Source organism: Acanthopagrus latus, chromosome 16 (assembly GCF_904848185.1).
Source record: "Acanthopagrus latus isolate v.2019 chromosome 16, fAcaLat1.1, whole genome shotgun sequence".
NCBI lineage: Eukaryota > Metazoa > Chordata > Actinopteri > Spariformes > Sparidae > Acanthopagrus > Acanthopagrus latus.
Window position 1 is genome coordinate 13,898,956 of NC_051054.1, and position 25,433 is coordinate 13,924,388.

General features: G+C 44.3%; 1 long non-coding RNA gene across 3 annotated transcripts in view; it reads left to right on the plus strand.

The window, feature by feature from the left end:
• LOC119034294 overlaps nucleotides 1–25,433 on the plus strand; it is a 164,002-nt gene that overhangs the window by 128,757 nt on the left and 9,812 nt on the right. For all 3 annotated transcript variants that reach the window (XR_005079525.1, XR_005079524.1, XR_005079526.1), the window contains 2 exons: nucleotides 20,397–20,477; nucleotides 20,616–20,686. This is a non-coding gene — a long non-coding RNA (uncharacterized LOC119034294). The remainder of the gene's footprint in view (nucleotides 1–20,396; nucleotides 20,478–20,615; nucleotides 20,687–25,433) is intronic.

Sequence of the window (25,433 nt, forward strand, 5' to 3'; positions counted from 1 at the left end):
ACGCAACTGATTCTTCTGCGGCGTCCTAACTATCAAAACTTTGTCTGCTGAGTTACTGCAAGCCGACCAGACCGTATACGCAGGCATCCCCTCGACTGGTGTGGTGATGTGTGCATCTTGCATAATTGCATCGCGCATTTATGTAAATGAGATGTGTTTATTCAGTTTAGCCTTCCCTCAACAGAGAGGTGAAGCTGGCTTGTGCATCTGGTTACACAAGGCAATTTTAGGAACAAGGTAAAAGTAAAGAAGAAAAGCGCTTTTAATGCTTTAATGAAACACTAAATACTGATGTGTTAAAATTTTACATTTGGCTATGATGGCAGCTCTGTAGACTTTAAATGTAGTGTATATGTTTGGCAAGGGCAGTTTGTGAGTTCTATTATTGGACTGATGTATTTGTCATAACCCTGATGATCAAGGCAACCTTAGTCTCCCAGAAGTTCTGCAGACAGCAGTGACAGCTATAAGTGTATGTATAATACATATATATAGAATTATAATTAGCATATCATCAGAGTAGCTGCTAACTGCTGCTAACTTTAGCTGCTGTATGCTAGTAAACTCAGCTAACGATGCAGGTAGCAGCCATATAAAGTGACTATAAACTGTGCTAGGTTTTGGTGTTGTTAACTGTCGGACTATCACTCCACAGGGTACCTAAATCATCTTCACCTAATATTCTGTTGATAACTTTAGTTCATTTTGAATGATTTAAACACAAATCCTTCTATATTTCACCTTTTAAATGACATTTAACCACTTCTTTATACAGACAGTGTAATAAACTCAAAGGTATTGGGGCAAAAATATATTTTTCAGGAACAGGAAACAAGTTGGAAAGGGCTGTTTGGTTGGTTGATTGGTTTAAGTTCAGACTAGCTGTGGCTAGTTAAACAAGAAGGAGTTCAGTCACTGCAGTTTGGTTTTTGCACCTGTTTTGTTGCTATGTTGTTCGTAACACTTCAGAAAATTTGATTTTTAACTTTAAAGTTTTGACTAAATACTGTATATAGTTAGACGGTTCTGTCTCCCTACTAGAGCCCACCAAGCTGCTTTTCACATTTTCTACTCCTGCACTGAAAACAATAACCAAAACCACAGCAGAGTCGGGTTTTTAAGTCGGACGCTGTTACTCTCATTGCTCTGCAGCAGCCTGGCCTTCTCACCACCTGCACAGTGGGCTCTGTGGCTGAGACTCCAAACTGTCAGCAGTGGTGCACTGCAAATAGCAAGGCTGCCCGCATCAACTCAAAGGCATCCTCGCTATGACTCATTTTTCTCTTCTTCAGTTTACCGCCGCCAGTTTTTTTTTTAAATTTTTTTTTATTGTCATGTGGGCTGCTGTGACCTGCAAACAGCATTGTGGTGAGACAGCACACCCTAGATTATAGAGCAGCAGGAATGCTACTGAGAGACGCACATCTCGCATAAAAAGACATGTGGGTAATAAAATGTTACTGTTTGAGTATGACGTGCAATTATAGCCATCACCTGTAATCAGAGAATGTGGATTTTAAGCACTCCCATTTGCTAGACGAGAGCCCAGCCACAGCTGCATTTCATTTATTTTTAAATAATACTATAGATCTCAATACGATGTTGGATTTCATAGTATATTAGAGGGATTACGCCAAACACTTCTTTCTCTCTATCTGTCTCTCGCTCAATTATACACTCTCAGCTCCACATATAAGTGTTTCTTACTGAGCAACAAATAGACCAGAGCTCATTTTGGATGTCTGAGTGTAATTCCTCTGCCATTTTCTGTTGGGAAACATCGTTATAACATGCCAAAGTGATATTTCCAATAAGCCACTACTTGCTTTCTCTGTCTTATTTTTTTCCCCCTTGCCTTGCTGGCACTTAGGCACAAAGGTATTTACTTTAGTTTAATCTTCTTGAGCTTTCTACAACCCGGCAACGCGTCCACATAAATTCTAACACGGACAAATACACAAAGAAGCAAAACCCTGTCGCCTTGTTCTCTGCGAAGGTAGATTATCTGTGAATGCACGGAGAAATATCTCGGGGGATGCTTTGGCGCCGAGTAATAAAACTCGGAGAGTGTTGCCTTTGCCAAGCTGAGACATCTGGTCACCTTATCACAGATAAGTGGGGGTTAGTCCTGGCATCTGCTAGAATTAATCCATTTTGCAAACACAGTTATCCTAATCTCCTAAATATGTCATTCCACAACTGTACAAAGCAGTAGGTATCATTTTCACCTTTTCCTTCTTCGATGCGTGCGAGATTGATCGAGGCACACGTCGCCGCGTCACCGAGCGCGAGCGGCGACACAGTAAAAGAAGTGGAAGATGAAAAGAGGTTGGAAAACGGTGTCACAACCTGCACCTGGCCAACTATTTGCCGGTGCCCGGTCTGGTCTACAGCTAGCCACCTAACATCCCTGCATGAATATTCATGTGGGCGGATTTCTCTTTTGTTGCCTGCCTAGTCAGCAGTCACAGAACACATGGTGAGTGTTGGCAGCGCCCGGCCTAGGTAGAGGGGCCGCGGACGGAGGCAGTGGCAGGAACCAGGACCTGTGAGGCTGACTGACATTTCCATCTGTGGCGAGGCCTGGTAATTATCGGGGAGAGGAGCGCCCGCAGCAGCGCGCCATCTGCTAGGGGAGATGGCTCAATGAGGTATGAGCACGAGCGGCACTCCGTCGGGCCACTGCCTGCCTCTGACATGAGGGCTCGCATCTGCTACCGAGGAGCCGGGCTGCCCAACACAGCCTGCCTGCCTGGCCGAGAGAGGGGGCTGACAGGAGGGAGGAGAGCAGCCAAGAGCCCCCCCTGGCCCCCCCCCTCCACCCCCACCACCACCCACCGCCATCACTACCACCACTGCCCTGCCAAAGGCACACTTGAAAAACAGCAGAGCCCACTCACAAGTTTCCATACAGATCTCATCAAGTTGTTGGTTGGTCGTAAAGGATGCCTCTTAGCTCCGGTCCTCGCTGAGGAATCCATCACGGTTATGTCAGTGTCAATGAGTGCTGGAACAGGCAGACGGCATGAGGTGAGACTGAGCGAACAAATGTATTATACGATATGAAACTGACGGCTGGGCTCAGCTGAAATATTCTCCACCGGTCTGCTTGTTACCGCGATTCGCTTCTGACTCATTTGTGTAGCGCAGCTATGAGACCGGTCTGTGGTGGGAGCCCGGCACCATATCACACAGCCTCCTCACACACCTGGCAGGTGTGTGAGTGAGTGTATGTGAGAGTGTGTGTGCACATTCGCCTGTGTGTATGCTCTCCTCATCTCGCCATTGTGGCTCTCATTTTGCGCTCAGCATGGTTAGTCCAACTGTGGTTGTGTTATTACACTCTGCCCACAGACATAGGCACACACTTTCCCCGAGCCACACACTAACATCCCATTAACAATGAGCACAGAGCGCGGGCCCACTGCTCGCTGAGCAGTCAAGATGGCTTACCATTGAAAAAGACAGCTGTGTGCATTATTTGTTTGTGAGGTGTGAAAGCAAGAGAGTTTCTGTTGTTTGTGCTATTCTTGTTCCGCCTAAATGTGAGCGTATTTTAAAGACATTTTGTAGATACCGATTTATAATGAGTGTTTAAGTTAGGGTGCCATCAATACAGCATTTATTCAGGATGCACATTTGACTGAAGTCTGCTCATTTCAAAGGAATCACTGGGATCGGTGGCGCTTTTTGCGAGAGTCCAAAATGGAGGAAGCCATCTTATAGTGTTAGCTGTATCCTGACTGAAAACAAGACAAGTTCAGCTTTCCTTTTCATGTTCTTCTTCACAAACATAACTGGATTTCACTCTTTTTTTCTGGTGTTACCGGCCACCAACTCTCTTTCGACAAAGACAACAAACTCGCTCCTGACGTAAAGACCAAAGGAAGGCAATGCGGAGTAGATCAGTGTGTCTGCAGCAGCTCCTGTAACTGATTTTAATTTTACCTGCTCCCGTTTTTAGTTTTTTTTTTTCAACATCTGTCAAGTCCCTGACAAGTTGTTGTGGAAGTTGTTTTTTTTTTTTTTTTACCTTTTGTGGATCTGTGTTTTCTCGCACTGTCCTCGCGCCTCTCGCATTGCTTATTACCACTCGAGATTTTACTCGAAAGGAGAGAGAAAAAGCGAAGGAGGGAGCAGAGAGGTGGGGAGCGAGAGAGCACAAGAGAGAGAGCGAGAAGGGGGGGTAAGGGGGAGGTGGCGAGCACATCTCTTCATCGCAGGATTTTATCTGACTGTTTGGACAGATTGGTAGAATTCAAAATGCAGCAGGGGCCTGTGATGTGGCAATAAAGCGTTTGCCTTTGATCCCGCCTCGCCATTTTTTTTTTTTCCCTTCTCCCCTGCACATGTGCACGTCAAAATCAATTAGATCAACTCTGAGGAGGCGAGGCAGCTGCGCATCCGCACAACAAACCTTTGCATCACCTTAGTTTACCAACAATCTGGTTATTGCTCCCATTGTCGACTCATTGATACAAACTCTAGCACCGGCGTCACCTGCGCGCTACAGCAAACTTCAAGGTGTGCGAAAGATGAAATGGTACACAAATAGAATATCCATCTTAGCAGACAGGAACACATGCTTACATCCTAGCCTCAGCTGTCAATTACCTACAAAAAAAAAAAAAAAAACCTCTTTGATAAGGAAAAAATTTGAATTCCCCCCCACCCCTCCCCGCACTTGGAGTGGCTTTTTCAGATGTCGTAGCACTTATGAGAAATTTGTGACAGCATCAACAGCGCCTATTCCCTATTCAGCAGCATTAACTCTGTGCCATGTGTCTAACAAACGGAGGCCATTCTGGAGCCCTTAATGACAAGGCTGCTCCGCTCCTCTCCTCTCCCCCTCGCTCTTTTCAAATTGCTCTCTAAATGAAGTACAGCTGTGTGGACCAGGTGCTGCCATCCCCCTTTCAGAAAGAACAGGAAATTATGAAATCCCCAAATCCTTCACAAATGGCGGGCAGGAGGGAAGGTTGGAGAACGTCAGCTTCGGCTTGCCTGGTCTGTAGCTACACGTCTCCTGTCGGCGGGGTGATCTTTCATCCGCGCTCTCTCCATCCACTGCTCAGACCCACAAACCTGTCACTTGACGAGTGCCGGGGGGGGGCATGCAACGGATGTGTTGATAGTTTCATTCAGCCGCAGCCTCATTCGGGCGTAATTTTAAGAAACATGTATTGATACTAGTGGGTGCATCTTATCCGTGACGACTTAAGGGTGCAGCAGTCAATATGTGCGTGATGCCTGATGTTAGGTGGGTTGCAATTATTGAAAATATTTCTTTCACTCATGTGGGGTCTGGGTGCTTCTCCCGACTGCAGATTTAACTAATTTATCAATCTGATAAACTAGTTAAAAGGTTTCAGGCGGGGGCTGAATGCGCTTTAAAAAACACACTATGTCATCCCTCATCTTCATTTCGATTAGAGGTTTAGCTCAAAAAGCTACACGAGCTAACAAAGAATCCAGAGCTCTGTGTTTGTTCTCTGTGTTCTAGACAACAGAGAGAGCACAACTGCTGAAGTAGGCCTCCTGCTCAGGAGACTGTCAATGTGCAGCTGTCAATGTCTCCATAAAGCCCCATATCCATAATAGACAAAGCACTCATCAAGCCTCAGCTTCATCTGGCCTCCCAGATGCCCCATCACCAGGGGCAAATCCCATCCAGGACTGAGCGCCGCACCATGCAGCCAGATGTGAGCTGGCAACATGGCCGTGGGGTCAACACATGGCAAAGGTAGACCCAATAAATGAATTATACTCTGATTATCATAAATGTGGCATCTGAGCACGGCGCTCGTGTTAGCGGTGTTTGGAAAGGGGAAATGCTGGGACATTCTGTATCGGCTGCCTCTGAAACACACACACACACAGACACATGAGGGTAAACGTTTTAATCATGTTAATGTAAAAATATAGCTCCAGTGTCTAAGCATGTTACAAATTGACATATCACTCAAACTTTGTGCTGAAATAAAAAAATAAGAAATTACAGGGGGTAACATGATAGAGCCAAAACATATTTAGGATTCTCAGAATGATTCCATGCCATATGCCCTGTATTTGTACATAATTCCACAATGTTCTAGGTCGCTCCCCCAAACATATTCTGTTTCGTCACATGCCAAAAAGACCTTTTTCCCCCCATCCCTCCCTTCTTCGGTTTCAACACGTTTGCATGCGGTATCTGGCTGCCCTGGCTCCCTGTCTTCCCCTTTAAAATGCCATGCCAACTTCAGAGGACCCAGGTGTATGGGTCCGTTATCAATTCCACTAACAAGCGTGCTTACTGGGATCACAGGACGCGTTGTGGCTTGCTTTAAAGTCCCCGTCTGTAGCCAAGGCTGACCTGAATTGGAGACATGCGGCCCCCTGCTGATAGCAGCCAACCTCTGATGGGCAGTCCCTCTCCCAGACTTGGCCAGCGCTCCACCCGGGAAGGAGGAGGGGAGAGAAGAAGAACTCTTTGAAATGCTGCAGTTCCATGAAGAATTGAGAAGCAGGACAGAATCAAAGGCTTCTGATATAGGAAAAGGAAGAAAAAAAAAAATATAGAATCAAGACGCGCTGATGAGGGAAAAAGGGGAGATTGCGTCGGAAAAAAAAAGCCCCACACCCACACACACACGCGCACACAAGATCACATATGCTCTGCGAACAAAGGACAAATCTGAGGTTGTGAAGAAAACTTCTCTATCTTTTTTTGCCACAGAGGCCCTCGCATGAAACCGGCAGTTTAAAGAGAAACGATGCTTCTGCAGCTCCTGTTAAAGGCACGGTAACATCTAACCCTGCAGTACACACGCCGCTGACATCAAACAGCTAACCTTTACTGCAGATATTAGACGGCTCGTCCGACAGAAGTGTGTTTGATGCCGCAAATATTCTTATGCTGCCAGAATTCCTATCTCTGCATTCATTGTCTGTTTTGCTACCCATGCTGCCATATCAACAACAGTATAAAGTCTGTGCGTGATAGGAAGAAAAAAACTGGTACACGTGTGTCTAACTCAGTTCTGCTGCTGCTTGTATTGGTGGCAATGGTGGCAGCTGAAGGCCATTATGTCCAGGTGGCCTAGAGGATGCAGAGGCTTTACTGGGGAGCTACACACACACAGCACACTCACACACACACACACAGACGCACGCATACACAGAAAGCTTCACAGCTGCTAGGGCCCGCTGCATGTCAATTAGGACGGCAGAGGATGTACAGGGACACATGGACATCCACGCAGCACATGTATAATGCATGACAGGTTGGATGGACTGTATTGAGGTCTAGCGGTAGATTGGATTCAGCAGCAGTGGTGGTGTATAAAAAAATATATATTTCAGACAAGAATCACGCACCTGAGGTTTCTCACTGGCAGGTGGATTTGATGTCGGCGTACGTGAGTGCCGGAGTGTGTTTCCAGTTTTCTGTGAGCGCGCGTACTTTGCCGGTACAACTCGAGCTCAGTGTGTTGCTCACATGTCCGCGAAATAAAACAGGGAAAGGAGCGCATTGTTTAGGGAGGAAAACAAGAGGGAAGCAAAATTGTTGTGACAGCCATTAATTCCCCAGAATCTAGCCTGATTTCCATCCTCACCTGAACCAAAACAATTTCCATGGTTTAGCGCTGTGTCTGCAAGCAGAACACTGGGTATCACTCAGCAGAGAAATCATTTTCATCCTGAGAGGAAAGGCAAAATTACCCTCCAATATCACAAGTTTCTTTCATTCATACATTTTCAAGCCTCTATTGCTGATTGCATACCTAGAAGTTTTTCCCCCTCACAAAAAAAAAAAATAAATCTTTTTAAGGTCAAAGCAACTCAGAAGTCCTGTGCAGAAAGCGAGCACATTATGCTGATTACTCTTATGAAAATTGCATGTAGTGGGGTGAGGGGTCAGCGGAGCTTAATTCCGTTTTCATGTTTTGTTTCACACTAGCCAAGCTGTGGGTGTCTGAGTGTGAGGCGCCGTTTGCTATTGGCCTTGACAGCGCACAGTGTAATTGGCCCGCTAAGGTGATTCAGTAATCGGCTGAGTGACACCTTCCCTGGCAAATTTTGACACTGGAGGTGGATGAGGATGCGGTGGGCTTCAAGTGCCAAGGGAGCTAACCTTGTAGGACAACCGAAATTTACAGGAGGGGGACCCGCTTCATTCAGCCCTACCTGCATCATGCAAAGAAACGGTGCAGTGAATAGAGGCACTTTATTCGTGTCCTTTTGACCTTACCGACTTCAGCCAGTGAAATGTCCTTGGTCTCTTGATCTCGCTTTTAAAATCTGATCCTTCCTTCCTCCCTTCCTTGCTTAATGGGCATTTTTATCTGTTCAATCAACTTAATAATCTGTTTATCTGTACTTGCAGTGGGCGGAGCTTAAACCTAATGTGGATTGTACTTAAACAGCACATGGGCGGGGCTAATTGGAAGTCCAAACTTTCAACCTTAACTTAATATGGGTCAGTCAGAACTTGCTAGTTTTATTATTTGATGAATGGGTTAGGGTTTCATGTTTTTCAGTCAAGGTGAATGAAAAATCCTCTGTCAGTGATCCAGTGGGGAGTTTTCTTCATCCTGAGCACAGACATCTACACATTTTATTCACATTTTACCCTCTACATAACCTCCATCGGATAGCTGTGTCAGCCAGGCACTTACTCAACTCTCCATCCTTGAAGGAGCCTTGCTTCCTTTTCCACCTCCTCCTCAACTACTTTCTACTACTTTTATTTCCCCTCAGTCTTCACTTACTTTCCTCCATCATCACAACTGCTGGCCTTCTCCCCTTCCTCCCATCGTCACCCCCACCCCCCTCCCTCCAAATCTTCATCCCTCTCCTCCCTCTCCCCGCTCATCCATCTCCTTAACGTCGCTTCTCCCTCTCTTCCGCCTCCTCCGCTTCCTTCTCCTCCCTTTTGCTCCTGGCGTCGCTCATGGAGAGGAGGAGCAGCCAGCGCTGTTCTGTTCCTCAGGACTGTCCTCCTCGTGCAGAACACAGATGGTTATTATGGAGCTGCACATAAATTGATTATGTTGGAAATTAACTGTTGCTGTCAAAGGCAGCCGCCAACCTGTCCCAGTGTGTCCCTGTGCCCGCTGATGCATAGGATCCAGCTGATGGACCAGATGTTTGCACAGTGCGCCGCTCCTTTTAAGGTCAGCACAAAAGTGGTATGGGGGCTCTCTCATCTCCGTCTCTTTGTACTTTCAGCCCATGCCCTCTTGCCTCTCCATGTTTTGAGGAACTAACGGGGACAGAGTTTTCCAAATGTGGATTTGATGTTTGTGATGTGGTTTATTTTGCACCAGTCTACATCTCTTTTAATTACATATTGCTAAAATGTTTTTATCTTTTGCGCGAGAGAACCGCTTCTTGTTCAGTTTTCAGTCCGACGATGTTCCCTCAGAAGTTCTATCAATAATGAAGACTTCCGCTAAGTAACATTTAATCTATGGGAGGCTGATGTAGGCCTTATGTTGGTGCCAAAAGACCATGTAGTCCCTTCAACGAAACCAGCATGCCAAGAAGTCTCCAAGCGTGCGTCCCTAAGTAGGGACCGTCTTCCAGCGCCTCATTACAGGTTGGTCTGGATGAGCATGATGGGTGACTCCTGGCGTTGGCCTCGGGGGACGGCTAGCGCAATGCCAAACTCAGCAGAAAGTCAGGTCTTAGGAGTGTTCCTACATTGTTTTCCAGGCCTGACCTTGATTCCAGGCCCACTCCTGCATGTTTCCGTATGCATGGCAGAGTACGGAGGGCTGCCAAAATCAGAGCCAAACGGGGAAGAGACACACACACACAAGTAAACACACACAGAGCCGTGGGCCAAATCCCATCACGAAGGTTAACTCACATGGAAATGGAAGCTGAATAAGTTGCCTCAAAGACTAAAATTGATGGAAAAAAAAGATGCAGAAAATAGGTTTGGGTGCATAATGTTGTACTTAATATCATGGTATCATAAGGTGTTTTTCCACTTTGCATTCCTTCCTGTGATCTCTGCATTGCAGAACATTTGTTCTTGATTCATGTCAAATTCTGGTTTGTTTTCATATTCATGAAAAGAAACCTCTCCTCTGATGCACTTCCACCCCGATGTTAGATATGTTAATACCTCGGCGGTCTCTTGAAGCATTTTGATCAGCACAGCTCAGAAGATTGCTGTAAGAACCCCGTCCCCAGTGAAAGCGGCTGGTCGCTTTTGGGCAGAATAAAAGCCCTCGCTGGTCAGTGAACTAACTGAATCCTGTCTCAGGCCAGAGAGGCATAGTGACATGAATATGAATGTCAGCAGGTGATAAACAGAGTGGATTTCTGGGACGTGTGACTGTTTGCGACACATACCCCTCACACCCCAGATGTAAGCGAGCTGGGGAGGCTGCCACTCAATTTGACGACATCTGAGCAGCTAGCAGCAGTAATTGGCTACAGACAGCACGGCAAGGAGTCTCATAGGAAACTTTAGAAATACAGAAATATGGCGCAGACAATTATTGTATATCACTTCTGCACTGGCAAGCAAGTGTTGTTTACCTGAATAGAAACTGACTGCGGATATACACGCTCTGGTAACACAAGTGTGAAACTGCCACATATCACTTCAGTTGAGATTAACCACATGAAAGATATTTGAATTTAAATCTACTGCGTAGCTTTTGGATCTGAAGAGGAGAGCACACTTTTTAGATGCACAAAACATTTCGACTAACTTTAACCATCACGTACTCCATGAACACTCATGGAAATATCTTTTGGTCCATGGCTTTTGATGCAAATCCCACAATCTACATTTAAGACATAATTCCAGAGTACAAGTTACCTCTTTAACAAATATGAATTTACATATACTGTACAAAGGTCTCTTGGTTAAATTGTCATATCAAGCAATCAGCATTTCAAGTGGCATCCAGTTCATCACAGGGAGAGACAACCATTAATGCTCACATTCACACCTACGGACAATTAACCTAACTTTATTTTGCATGTCTTTGGACATGGGAGGAAGCCCGAGAGGAGCCAAGTGGAGAGAACATGCACACTCCACACAGAGAGGCCCGGCCCCAACCAGGTCTAAGAACCCCAGAGAAGAAAGTGGGGTCTGTGGTCATAGAATGGGAATTCATTGACCATGTGGCTTATAGACGAATACATTTTGGAAGGCGGCAACGGGACGCAGGTTCTCTCGGGGCCGGGTGAGATCAGTGTGCCGGTGAGTAGCTGTGGGGAAACAGAAGTGACAACAGTGGTGAGCTAATTCCTGGCTGACGACAGCTCTGAGGAGACACATTACCTCGAATTCAGAAACACGTAGTAACGAAGGCCAACTAGGGCCCATATGCCTTTGATAACAGGTCCTGGTTACAACGTCCACATAGCAGCTCTACCTGTTATATATGAAGAAAGTGTCGAGGAGAAATTGCAGTGCTCAACATCATGATTTCCCAAAGATACTTCAGCTTGAATGTGTCTGTCAAGCCTTTGTTTGGAAAATTTCAAAAACGACATATGGCCTAAAAGGTTGCCATAGAAATTTCGTCTGAACAGTGTATTAATGCACAGTTGGATTTTGATCTTACTATATCAATTGTCATTTTTTTAAAGATGTATTTTAAATGAAATACCAAACAGTTTCCCTACATCACGAGTCATACTGCATATTCGAGTGGTGCTGTTTATTCTCGCTGGTCTCGCACATGAAGCAAAGCAGAGGATGTGCTACATTTCCTCGGTGGAGGACCCGTTGCATATTAATTTTGGTTTTGAAATGTTTGAAGAACTTTATCTTCTCTTACAACATATTTGTGTATAATATCTTTCAACGGCCAGGCAGAGTAAGAAAACAAATTTGGGATTTCAGAGAAATGTGCGTTCATTGTTCCACAACTTAGATTATAAGAGAGAAAAGGCTGGAGGATTTCTGGTGATTTACACTCCTCTGTGTGTAAAAAAAAAAAAAAAAAAAAAAAGGTAGGAATCTCCTTTTCTTCTCATCTCTATCAGGCTGAAACACCTTGGGCTGATAGCAGCTCAGAGGTAGCTACAAGCTTAAATGAAATTTTCCATGTTGAGGTGTGTGTGTGCACGCATGCACGTGCGCGGCCCTGCACACATCTGTGTGAGTGTACATATGTGCGTATGTCCACGTATGTGTGCGTGGGAGGTGAGTGCGGTAGTGGTGGGAGATATTTTCCAATCACTGCTCTGCCGGTTTCTCATTGTTCTGGGAAGCTGTTTGCCACTCTGCACGATTAACAGTATTATCTGTACGTAGCCCAGTCAGCCAGCCAGTCCTTGGGCCATTGTGTTCCCGTCAGGGGTGAGTGCTCTCGACGCTGCGTGTCACGCCTGCCCCCCCGACAGTAGGGACAGGCTTGGCTAGGCCCAGGTGGGACGTGCTGGCATTTGGGCACTGTCCGCTGCAGGAGGGAAGGGGTGGACGGGAGGGGGGAGAGCGGCCTCCACAGCAGGCAAGAGGCAGAGAACTGGTCCCTTTGCCCAGCCAGATCTCCAGTTCAGGGGCGAGGAGGGGTGAGGGGGTGAGGACGGGAGGCCCCCGGGGGCCACCTTTGTGTGCCCTGAGCATCAAGCTCCATCTGGTCACTCTGCAGAGAGGACAGCGTTTGTGACAAGCGGAGTCGACTCGTAGTTTTTTGGTCGTCTCTGCTCACCTCTCCCTCATATTCCCACTGTAAAATACCTTCAGCACATTAACTTAAGTACAGTTTGGAGGTGCTTGGACTTTAATTAAGTATTCCCATCTTATGCTTCTTTACATTTCAAAGAGAAATTGACTTTATTTGATGGTTATAGTCAGTAGTTACTTTTTAAGATTTTAAAAGCAAAACATATGATTTCTATATTAAATATTGTTGTCAGTTAGTGCTCATCTTAGATTTAAAAAATACCAGCTGCAGCATTAAAACACTGATTGCTCATTTATTTAAAAAAAAAAAAAAAAAGCAACTGCCAGATTGGCTTAGGGGTGCTGCTTCTTGAATGCATCTTTCAACAAAACAGGTGCTCTTTGGATCCAAGGGCATTTCATGACATTAGAAGGCAGAGGCTGGACTTTTACTTTGCTTAGTGATCAATAAGTCAAAAACAGAGAGCCTCTTCAGTCTAAGTCATCAGAGGATGACACTGTATAAATAATGATGTGCCAATAATATGACATAAGGGAGTCAGAGGCTTCATTTTGCCCACATGATGCAGATTTTTTAAATGTACTTTTTCAGGCCTTTTCATGGCTTTATTAGACAGCACAGCTGAATGTTGATAGGAAACGGGGTGAGCAATAGGGCAGATGCCTGCAGCAAAGGGCCGCTGCAGCGAGGACACAAGGGAGGACACAAGGTCTGCAAGCTCTTTGAGGGCCCCATAATTTTGTACTTTTACTTTAATAGAGTTCAAAATGTGGAAATATTACTTACTTGTAAAATAAGTTGCTTCGAGTAAAGTTTATTTACGTACGCCCAAAATCATAGATTTGTCTCCTTGGGATTTATAATCGGTACCAGAACAACAACAAACAAAACACAAAAAGAAAACTGTGGAAAAAGAGAGAAATCTCAGGAAGAACAACAGGAGAATCCTACAGGATGGAACTCAACCACTGCTGTGTATTTGCATGTTTATTACCTGCAATAATAAAAAAAAAATGTTTGTGCTGTACGCTCCAATAAAAAATGACCAAGGACCAAATAAAATAGAATGTTATTAGCCGTAACTTTAAACCACCCGAGCAAACTTCCAGTGCAGTGAGTACCCTCAGCAATAACTCTCGAAGCCTTTCAACCAAACTTGTGTCTTATTTGATTTGATGATGCGCCCCCCTTCTGATGTAAATGTCATATTAGCATAACGTTGACAACCTACTGGACCGCTCTCCATCTCGGCCCCTCTTTCTCTCGCTTCCTCCCCGCCCTCTCTCGCCGCTGACCCCTCTGCCCTCTCCTTTGATGAACTCATGAATTCATTGCCCCGGCTCTCGCGCCCTTCTCTTCCTCTCCTGCTCTTTACCCCTCTTCCCTATGCTGTATAATTGACTCAGCTGCAGCCTTTGTGATATAATAGCTAGTTTACCTGGCAGAGTGACATTTCACAGGCTCTGAGCCTCCATAAAGCTAATTGTTCTAGAGCGAGCGGGAGAGAGCGGCTGTGTATGTGTGTGCAGCTGATGATAAGAGGAGAGCGGCCGCTCCGTTTGTGCTGCACAGGCCAGCAGAGGGTTAGAAGTGACATTTATCTCCGCACTGAGCCTCAGACCCAGCCATGGCCTGATGTACTCTCTCTGCTCTTTCTTGCTCATGTTTGGTCTCTTTTACCTTCCGCTGACTTTTTGTAGTTTTATTCCTTTTTATTATTAACCGTTTTGCATGTGCTTGTGTATGTGTGTGAGTAGTTAGTACATACCTCCTGTAGACACCCTGCACAAGACAGATAGGGTCTTTAATTAGGCCCAGTGGCTCTTTTTTTTCTCCTCTTAGTATTCGGCATAATGTGGATGGAAAAGCATAAATATACATGTAAATGGAAAGGAAAGGAAAGGAAAGGCAGGTGGTTCCTCCGCGATGTAATTCTAAAACGTGTTGCTTGCGGTCGCTCGCTCGCCGTTTGCCCCGTCCATCTGTCTTCTTTTAAAGCAAATATATGGTACGAGTCCATTTGTTCTAAACAAATGTCAACTACCAAATACAGCTCTGCTGTCTCACAGAGACGCCGTTCACACCACAGATGAAGTCCTCCGTCACCTCTGATGTTTGCTTTAAATGTCTGCCATGGATATTGTCAAGGGTGGATTCGACTGAGCTCTCAAACTTCATGTCAAGTATCGTGTAATCTACGTATGTAACAGGGTATTGTGAGGGTAAGATGTATTGTGTCGCATTTTGTGTTTCTTTGTAATAGAGCTTTGATATTGAAAGTATGGTGAGTGACCAATATCAGCTGATACGGAACAGCTATTACCAGATTATACAATTTTTTTCCATTTCAAGCATGCATGCATCTAAATTAAAATCATCTCATGTTGCTTTTTTTTTCTTATCATGATCTGATTACACGCCTGTGCATATAATGGCCACACAAGTAAACACCTTGATGTGTTGAATTGATTGGATGTGTAATGTGAAAAGATCTGAGTGGTGCGCTGATTATGAAATTTGGAACTGCGCGACGCCAGTGTTTCCTCGGCCATAAAGGAGTTGAGAAAGAAAGCACTGAGGCAAAAATCCAGTGGTCATACTTTTTGATAATAGGTTTGAAAAAAGCAACGTAAAACAGTTGACCTCCTGTGATTTAACTTCTCACCTTGTTGCAAAGTGTGCTCCCAACATGTGCCAGTAGACTGTGACATCAGTGTTGGGTTTGAAAATTGAGCGTTAATGGGACTCATTTTCAATAATGGGTTATGGCCAGGGGTTCTTCGGGGAACTGGGAATAGCCAACCCCCCTCCACCCTGCCACACCAGGAATTTTTTTTTTTTTTTTTTTCGGGCCAATCCGATTAAAACATCCCATAAAGGTTGTTGCAATGGAACAACAATAAATCTAATAACAAGCCTGAACTCAATTCAAATACGAGCGTTGATTGGTGAATGAGTGTTTTAAATGTAGATACTAATTGTAAATATTGTTGCATTTTTCACTGTATTTGAAATTCAAACTACTTTCTTTTAATTAAATGTGAGTATTCTTATGGCACTAGCTCAGGTAATATCCTGGAGCATAATAATGTGTCTCGCGTTGTGCCTCACTGTAAAATAATGCATCACGTGGGCCCCCCAGCAATTGAGATATAGCAGTCCGACACTGCCCATCATTCCACTGAATCAGACCCTTTATATAGAGTCTGACAACACACTCAGAGTGGGGACCTGCCGCTGACATGCTTTGTATCGATTCTGTCCGTCTGACATTTCGGATGGGCCTGTCTAGTGTTTCAGAGGAGAGAGGACGAAGAGAACGAGATGGAGGGACAAATATAGAGAGGAGAAGAGAAAGCTCCCAGAGGGTGAGCAGCTGCTCAGCAGTGCAAGAAGATACATTTCGTAATGAGAACATATTGCTATTGATTCCGAGTTTGAATGGGAGCATTGATTTGATTGAACAGTCATTACATCGTGGCCCTTAACAACCCTAATGTGATCAGACTAAAAGCATGTCTAATGTTATCTGTCGAGGGAAGGGTTTTTTGAGTGTGCATGTGGAAGAATAGGCTGCTCTGGAGGAATACTTTGACACTTTGGGAAATAAGCTTCCCTAATTTCTTTCTTTCTTTTTTTATTTTTTTTTTTCCCAGAGACCAATGCCTCGCTTATATTTGCATTTAAAGCTCAGGGTTTACGATTTGTTTGCAGGATATATTGGCAGACATCAAATCAGTCACCTGATTTTAAGAATTATGGTGTTTGTTAGGTGGTATTTTCGTTACCTTTAGAATCATCAGCCTTTAAAACCTACATGGGGAGACTGCCATGTTTTTACGGTAGCATTTCAATGTTTTTGTGGTTTCCATGGTCGTCGGTCGGTTGCAGTCTGGAACCTTGCCTTTAAATACCACTACATTCAACACACTGGCTATGACTGAGTACAATTCGACTTCACTGAAGTAAAGGAGACCGCTGGGCCTTGGCAGATAGATGTCCATTCCAGTTAACACATGTAATTTCTTTGTGAATCTCAATATGAGATTGCAAGCAACCAGCTGAGAGATCTAGAGAGGTTACTGCTGCCTGTTTGCCCAGATTTATCTCCCTAATCAACCAGAACATGTGGGGGTTTTTTTTGATGAATGAAGTAGATACAGCATTGAAATGACTTAACATTAAAGATGGTGGTAGATGCATGTTTTTACACATGCTAGTTTCCCCACTGCTTCCAGTTGCTATTTTGCTTCCTGGCTCCAGCTACACAAACAGCATTGCTATTCTCCTTTAGATCTCAACAAGAAAACATAGTTCCCAAGAAGAATTTTTTTTTTTTTTTTTAGGAAATCACTGCATCTCATGTACTCGTTGTTGTGACAGTCAACAACAAGTGTATAATGAAATTTACAGACCCAAATATTCAAAATGATTTGAAGAAGAATATCTACAGTAATGCTTTTGAAATGCCACCATTTTCACATTCAGCCGCGCTCGGAGTAAACATCCTTCTCATGTCTGAGCGCTCATATTAAATGCATTACAACACATTTATCTATCCTGGCAGGTTTTGAGGAGGCATGTCCGCCTGCCTCTGTGTTGAACAGACTGTGGGATGTCTCTGTAGCGTCACTAGGTTTCTTCTGCTCTGTTCCTGTCAAAAAACCCACAGGCCCACCCATCCAAGATGGCCTCTCCGCTTCCCACTTAGAGAAATAGATGGAGTGTTTAAGTGTTTTTGTCGAGTCAAATGGCACCAGGCAGATGACTGCATGCCATTACCATAATTTACCCTGGTGCAGGCTGTTGGGGTGTATCATCAGCAGGTCTGTTTCCTGCCCTATGGAGCTTCCAGGACCTTATAGACAGGTGTAGCGCTCCACAGTCATTCTGTGAGGCTCCACGCGTTCAGACTTGCTGCTGAGTTTGGCCAAATTTTGTTTTGTTTGTCTGCCGCAGCTTGTCACCAGCAAAGTTAGCCTCACTTCCTCCTCTCTGGTGACAGCTGAGGGGTGATGAGTGGCACTCGTCCTTCAGTCTGTCTGTCTGTCCGTCCCCACCTGTCTCTCTCTGCCAAAGCTTTCAGTGGCTGCCCGCACAAATCTGTCAGGCAGATGGGGGGCCGGCTTTTTACATGTCACTTGAGGGACGCCCAGGCAACACAATCTGCGGCCCCACAATGCAGTGTTTTTGAACCCTTTTCGAGAAGCCCAGAACGGAGAATCGATGCGACGCCATGCGTGGCCCAGATTCCTCTGAAGAATCCCTCTGTATCCTGCCTGTCTGTGTCTACCTTCTGCCGGGCTCCTTTAGAAGAACTCTGCATCTTTTATTTATCCCTTGAAATAAGGCTGGACCCTGACGAGAGCATAGGCTGCACACACAGACACACAGCCTCACGCACACGCACACAAATGGGCCTCCTTCTGTTGCTGAAAAGTCGGCAATTATGGAGAGAGAGGGGAGGGACAGTTGGGATTTGCATATGTCGTTGAGAGAAGAAACTACATCTCCCACAAGGCCCGGCGGTGGAAATGAACCAGCTGTCCATGGTTTGTAGATCAGATCCCATCCTCTTGATTACGAAATCACAGAATAATAAGGACCAAAAAGTTGTGGGCCACGCTGTTTGTTCCTCCTTTGTTGTTCCCTAGAACAGAAGTTATTTTGCTTCCGCTGCCTCCGAGCTGTTTGCCATGTGCCAATGTTTGGTGCACTGTGCTCCACTTGTTCTCCTTCTCACACGGAAAAAAAAAAAAAAATCAGAAGGCTCCAGCCCTGCCCCTCCAAAGCTGTCATGTGAACTCCCGCCTTTTGTTTAATTTACATTTTGAGGCACAGCCCACCAATTCCCCCCTCTTCCCCGCTCGCCCCCCCTGCCAACGCCGCCACCCCACCACACCAACTGGCTTCATCAAAAATGCAGAGTTCAAACTAATTAGTGACATTTGGCCATTTGTGAAACTTTTTTCCTCTCCAAGTTCTGCTCTCTGTTAAGCGTGGCTTCACAGCTCGCAGAGGAGTGGAACACTTCATCAGTATGAAAAAATTAGAATGTTGTACATCAGTGACAAAAAAAAAATTCTACCCCCCGACATCTATGCCGATCTGGGTAGAGATCTGATTACATACGTGCTACAAACAAATCTGGTTTGAATAAGGTATAATAAATACATAGAAATGTTGAATAATGAAAATCACCGCACAACAGCTTAACGGCTCACGTTCCGCTTTCTATTTTTCAAAATTTGACCTCTCCATAGAAATAATCAACCAAAATAACAAAAACGAGTCAGGATAATTGTTGGCATGTGTGCATACATGCAGTGTGTGGGAGCCTTCCAGTGAAATTTAAAAACTTTGCTTTTGTCACGGGAGACATCTGTCTCACTAATTAAAAATAGCTCTACGTACAAAGGGAAACATCTGTAGGGACGGAAATAAATAAATGACGTGATGAAATGATGACATGAAAGCTTAATCACACAGATAAGTACTGGGGTTCTAATAGCAGCTTGTGCAGAAGTGTGGAATCTGGGGATTAGAGATATAATACACACGCACGGACACACACGCAGGTCTATTCAATGCGATTTGGCCAGTGCTGGGATGTTATTCAAAGGGACCCATGGTTAGGCGTCTCTGTACTGCCAGCTGTTCTTTAGTGTGGGTGCAAACAGGTGCTGACCATAGAAAAAAAAAACATCTTTTTATTTCAATAAACTTTTTAGCCTGACCTGAAAGGAATCGTGCAAACTGAAGTGACATGAAAGTGGACAAAATCAGTATTGTATGCTTATATAAACAATGGGTCTAAAAATAGTGAATGCCTGTTTGTACTGTATGTTATAATGGTTGGTTGTAGTGGCAAATATACACTTATCAACCAATGTATCGCCTAAAGCCTCAGTTTTAGGGTACTTTATATCATCTTTTGGCTTTTTTCATGTTCCACTACTTTACTGTTTTGGTTGACTCTCACTGCTTTCCTCAGTGTGGTTTGGACCAACACCCAGTAGCTATTTTCTACGGTGGCCATGAGGGTGAAAACAGTGCATTTTGCAAAACGCAATATTTCAGAACCACAACATTTCATGAAACAAACCGACGATTCACAAAATACAAACACATTTCACAAAACACAAAAACATTTCACTAGATGTGACAATTCAGAAGCAAAACATTTTGGAAAACACAGCATCATTTCACAAAATGTGTTTTGTGAAATTGTGTGGTGTCTTTAAATATGTTGCTTTTGACCTTCAGCTACTATAGTTTTGAAGTTTAAAAAGCTCTAAAAACCCACTGTGTGCTTTCTGGCATCAAATAGACAAATCTTCCTCTCAGGAGTTGGTGAAGACCAAAATGGAGCTAAAAGAAGGGCGAGTATTGGACTTGTGTTCTCCTTGTGGCCAGAAACGTGACTACAATTGTTGCTCCATAACTAGCGGATGTGTAAAATAGCAACTGTTTGCGGACAAAATTGGCATGTTAAAAAATGTGACTGTATTGTTCACAGCCCAAAAATTGTAATCTGTCCAAAAGTACCACCCGATATCATTCAATTACCTCTCTAAGCAGCTTGAATGTATTTCTTATAGATTCAGAAAAAACGTAATGTAAGAGCTGTCTATATTGTTGGTTAATAATTTCAATGCAACATCAGAAATAAGTCACCACTTTAGTGTCCTGTCTGTACAACTACATCAAACAGGTGCTTAATTATTAACAATCTCACACTTCCTTCAGCTGACTCATCAGACACGAGTAACATCTCGTCAAAACTTGTGCGCTCTCCCTGACCTTGGCCAACAGTGGTGTGCTGAAAACGTAAGCATGTTTGTTGTTTCCATCCAGAACTTCTCAAATATTTCTAAAAGTGGAAAAGGAAAAAAAAAAAAAAAAAAGAAAAAAACATGGCTGCAAGGCTCAAAGTTTCTGCCAAACTTCCCTCTGTGTTTCCTGTAGAGCCCGGGTGTGAGGGGAGCGCTTGAAAACGAGCGGAACAGCAGAACGCGCTGAGGAATGGAGCAGTGCAGGTGAGGAAGAGGGGAGCTAAAAAGCTGACAACGTTAATATGGAACCAAGAGGAGAGAGTGCAGCCTGGCAGTCACTCAAATCCTGCACCTGCACCTTTATAAAACAAGCTCTCCGGTGTGCCTCTCTGGCTCCCTCTCTCTCTTTTTGTTTCCCCCTCATTTCTCCTTTCTCCATCCCTCTGTCTCTCACTCTTTTTCTTCCCTTTTCCATGTGCTGTGGCTCGCAGCGTTGTCATTTTCGGCATGTTTTCTATACACTGTGCGCTCTGTGTGTGTGTGTGTGTGAGAGCGTGCGTGTGTGCGTGCGTTCGTTCGTGCGTGCGTGCGCGTGTTAATTGCGGCCCTCCTTGGGGAAGGGGAGAACGATGAGGAGGACCTGTTTGGAGCAGCCGTGCCAGGTTCTGTGGTACGACTCAGCGTGGAGCCGCAGACACCTGGTCTGCCTGAAGGGCAAGAGGAAGGTAGGCTTGCTTTCTCTCCTCGTCCTCCTTCTGCCCTCCCTTCACTTCTCTGTTCGACCTCTCTCTCTCTCTCTCTCTCTCTCTCTCTCTCTCTCTCTCTCTCTCTCTCGCTCGCACACTCGTTCTCTGTCTCTGCTCTTCTCGAGCTCGGAGGAAACAGCTGCTGTACAGCCTGCGCACAGGCATCCCACCTTACCGGCCCAGCCTATCCCATCAATCATGGCGCACTACTCACCGCCGTTTGTATGGATCCAAGTGCACTACGCAGGGAGAAACTCAGAACTTTGTGGGTCAATGACTTTGAAACAATTTGTCCGGAAAAGGCCCGAGGCCACAGTACCGGCTGACGATGCTTCATAAATTGCAACAATACATCAATGACCATCCTCAACAACTCTTGAGCAAAGTTGCACGCTGGGGAGCAGGCAAAGGCTTTACCCGCTCTCTGAACCCATTAATTTCACTTAAGAGACTTTTCCACCTTATTGTGAAAGTGTTTTGTGTCCATTTTGTGTCTTCCCAGAAGTAATTGGGAAGATCTGGGAACATGAGCACATCAGTTATATTCCCTGTGTTGGAGCTACGTTAAACCCATCGTCCCTATTAAACAACACAGCGAATAAAACATTTGAACATAGCCAGGCTAACTGTTTCCCCCTGTTTAAAGTCTTATGGTAAGCTAAGCTAAGCCAACAGCTGCTGGCAGTAGCCTGTTTTACTGGACAGACAAGAGAGTGGCGGCAATCTTCTCATCTATCCCTTGGCAAGAAAGTGGACAATCAGATTTCGCTAAATGTCAGTCTGTTCCTTCAACAAGATAAAAGGAAAATAAAAACCCTAAGCGAAAATCAGGAGGTGCAGAAAGATTGCAAATCTATAGTTTGTCAGTTTCTCAAGCAAAATTACATCTGTAAAATGACCACATTTAGCATCGGCGTGTTAGCCCCTCGAGCGGGACTGTGATCAGTGTCTGTCACCACAGCGTGGCCTGGATTTATAGTCTGCGGTGCTTTGTCACTCTGTCACTGCTCCTTGGCCTTTCCACTCAACTTTGACATTCACCATCAGCTTTGTGGCCATATGTGCACATGGTGGTTGAGTGATGAAAAAGTTGCCCGTTTTCATATTCAAGTCTGACATATTGAGGAATGGAAAGATGCTCGTGGAGTGCTTGTGGGCAAAGACAGTGACATACGGACGCAGACTCTCTCTCTCTCTCTCTCTGTCTTTCTCTCTCTCTCTCTCTCTGATATGCACACATACGCACACAACTCTTGGTCAGCAGCACAGATGAGTTCTGGGAAAACAAGCAGCTGCAGGAGGAGGAAAGGACCATAAGGCTGGACGGCTTGCCAAATTTCATCATCTATTATGGATTGCCTGAGATGCACACTCTACTGCAACCAGGGGCATGTCTCCGATTCACATGCAACTGCAAATCTACACACACACACACACGCACACACACGCTGTATATGCATGCACACCTTTACAATCAAACCTGCAGCATTTCAAACCCCTTAATCTGACAGAACCAGGACATAGAAGGATGAACTGAAAATTCCTTGTTATACACACTTACACATAAAACAGGATATCACCTCAGTCTAATAATCTCCCTTGTATCAAAATCAGAACAGTCACTTTGTTTTAGCAATAAATAATTTGGTGTCTACATTTATTGTCCTATTCAACTCTGCAACTTGGAGGCACTAAAGTTTGAAATGTTCATCTTCTACACATGGGCCCTTGAAGTGCAATATGTAAGAAAGCAACTGAAAGCAAATAGGGTGCAGCACATCACTAAAATAACTGCTAACTGTAGATGCCATTAGCTAGTTTGCTCAGTTAGCTGTGCAGCTAGCGATGCAGACTGGGAGCTTTGTGTCATTTCACAAGACATGGACTGGCTGGGGCTAGCTTGTTAGCATGCTAACATCTGTAAATATCTGTGCCACACAATTCAAGAAATAATGTCAAAACTGATATTTCTTCACATTCTATTGGTAATTTTAGCTAATGTTTGAATGTTTTCAACGAAAATATCTTTAAAGCAAACATGCATAAGTACATAAGGCAAAACAAAATGATGCATTCTGCAACACAGGATAAATACAATGTTAGGGAGCTGAGAAAATAATGATTATTGGGCGAATCATCAATAAGAACACACAACCTAAAGTGTAGCATTGTTATGACAGCTAGCCAAATGAGTTTTGAGTTTTTTTGAGTTTTTTAGTATTTAAGTTAAGTTATTATCAATGTACACAATTAAATTTAAATTTATGTTTTTGTGTATCCCATGAAGTCTATGTTTACATTTACATTAAGGGCATTTAGCGGACACTTTTGTCTAAAGCGACTTAAAAATAAGTACATTTGTCACAAGAAAGAAACCACACCAAATCACTGTCTATAAAGTAAGAAAGAAAAAAATAGAAACAATTTTCAAGCCCTCGTCCAAGCAAGGTAGCCGCTCATTATCAAGGAGAACTTAAGTACAGAAGTGCTTTAATTTAAGTGCTAAGGGTAAGAACATACAAGTGCATATACGTCACGCTATGCGGGGGTCGATGTGAAGTCTGAAAGAGTCTTTTTGCAGAAGTTGGCGAGTGATTCTGCTGTTACTTGTCTTCACACTGCAGTTTGATACAAACTGCTGAGCCGCCGTTTTACTGCTAACTCTGATGCTGTTTTCAAATGTATTCAGCCAACACACTCTGCTATATGTGAGCCGTCTATGCTCCACTCACTCTTTTCCTCAGCTGTGTGTTGCTGCTGCAGTGCTCACTTACACTTACTTTTGCAGTGGCTGCTGCAGCTGGTTCTGTTTTCTGCCATGCTTATGATAGCTGCTGGCTATATGTAGCATTTCTTAAGCCCCGCTCCTATCCCAGAATCCACCTGTAGGCTTTGAAGGCACCAGAATTAATAAAAGTGGTGGTCGAACACCTACATGCACAGGTTGTCAAGATGAGAAGCAGGGGTAGAAGTAACTAATCACAACTACTCAAATTACTATACTTAATTTTTGGGGTATTTAACTTGATAAGTCTGTAATTTTGCAGTATGCAAAGTATGCAATACACCATGTAATCTACTTAGTTACTGCAATATGCTAATCTCCATTTTTGTATATGTCTGCATCCCCACGGAAAGACAAAAATGTTTCTCCATGGATTTTTCCTTATAGTACATGTGTGAGTGTGACACAACCCAAATTCTAAATTAGTTTGGATTCTAAAAGTCTGTAGCTTCCGTCTACAGAGCCAAGAAGCCAGAGCGCTGAAGCTGCTGCACAGAGCTGCTTATTCAAACCGCATTAATACTGAGCTTGGTGCATGCTTATAGGGAGTGACGAGGCGAGGAGTCTTGACACCAAAAATGAATAACTATTGCTTCTGGAGGGTTCACTGTTAGTAATGGTTGCTCTCTATGAGAAGTTGTTAATTTTCTTTTTAAATCAGTCTATGTTTATTTGGTACTGAATAGTCCACCAAGTGGAAGGTTGAGGCAGGTACTGCGAAAACCTACAGTAGATGCCTTGTGGGCCTCTGCACTATCATCAGGCCTGTGGTTACATTTTATAGAGCGGTCTTGGCATTCTTGGTCCCATCTTCAGGAGGGGAAATGGGATAAGTTGTTGTTGTGCATGTTTGTGTATCTTTTCAGAGGGAGCACTTTGGCAGGCACCATTACCGCCCAGCAGTAAATTGCCTTGTAAATTACAGTGCCGGGGTAATAAAGCCAGATTTGTATATCACCGGGAGTGGAGACTGTGTCTGTCTTGTAAATTTAATTAAACAGCAGGTGCAAAATCAGGTCATATGGCTTTGATGTGCCCCATGTGAGAATGACAACCAGACAAAGATTCTAATACGGGCAGCATTTACATATTTTTGCATGCGGCGGGCGGCTTGTACGGAGGTAGGGGGAGCCTCGCCTATCACCTTGTAGTGTATTAAATTTCCCCCAAATTAAAGAGGATTCAAATTAGCTGTCACCTTCAATTTTAATAGATCTACAGCAAAATAAATGGTTAAGCCCTTCACAAAAAAAAAAAACAGCCTCGCGCTCGTCGAGTGTGCATAAACCCGGCCATTACCAACACCTCGTGCCGAATGAACCGCTTTCAGACTAATTGGCTTTTATTGCCTGTCTACTGTACATTACACAACATCAGAGCTACCTATTAGAATGCAATTAAAATACTTCTAGAGATCTTCAGCTTGAACGAGATGGGACACCGAGCTGAAGCAGCACCTGCAGTATAGTGCAGTGGGGGG